This window comes from Procambarus clarkii, chromosome 44 (assembly GCF_040958095.1).
Source record: "Procambarus clarkii isolate CNS0578487 chromosome 44, FALCON_Pclarkii_2.0, whole genome shotgun sequence".
NCBI lineage: Eukaryota > Metazoa > Arthropoda > Malacostraca > Decapoda > Cambaridae > Procambarus > Procambarus clarkii.
The window spans coordinates 36960647-36961396 of record NC_091193.1 but is presented as its reverse complement, the minus strand read 5'-3'; positions in this window follow the sequence as shown (position 1 = coordinate 36961396).

Below are 750 nucleotides of genomic sequence, written 5' to 3'. Positions count from 1 at the left end.
CATTTCACCACGCCTCTTGAGGAAGGTATAATCCGATTAACCTTATCCCTAGAGCGGTAACCTTGTTCCTAGAAGCCTGACGAAGAATAATTCCTCTTTCCCGGAATTATTAATTTGGCTAAACAGCTTCGGTCTTAATCCATTGACCTTTCTTAGATATGTGATCCATAGTCTGTCTACTTACATGTACTTCCAATCATCATTCGTTAAGTGTTGTAGTAATGATCCTCTAGCTAATAATTCCTACTAACTTGTGGATTACAACACCGGAACAAGAAACTTTTTGCTCTCTGGTCTTTTGTAGCGCTGATCAATTTGTCCCCCAATTTCTTCAGGAACTTCAATGCACATTTTCCCCACGAACCGAGGGTCTCCGAGCCGATCGGAACAAAGCTGTAGCAGTGTGCTAGACCTCTGTATTTAATAATTTTCTGCGATTCCCTGAAAGAAGCAGCACCACCGCTTTCACGTGTGCTGTAGTGGAGGTAGGTACTGGCCAGTGTGGCAGCGCACGTGTAGTCCCATACCACTTGCTTACCATCCTTCCAAGGTAGCAAGGTGACCCCATCAGGGCGGTTCTGAGGGTCGTTAGGTCTGGATAAGTGTGGTTCTCTTTGTGCCGGGCAGCGGGCTGTGGCGAGGCTCCTTTTGATGATGTCGTTGACTTCTTCATGTCTTGCGATTGTACCCTGTGATTTACGACATACCAGACCATGACGACCATATTGGTCTGCCATCACAGTTCCGCAG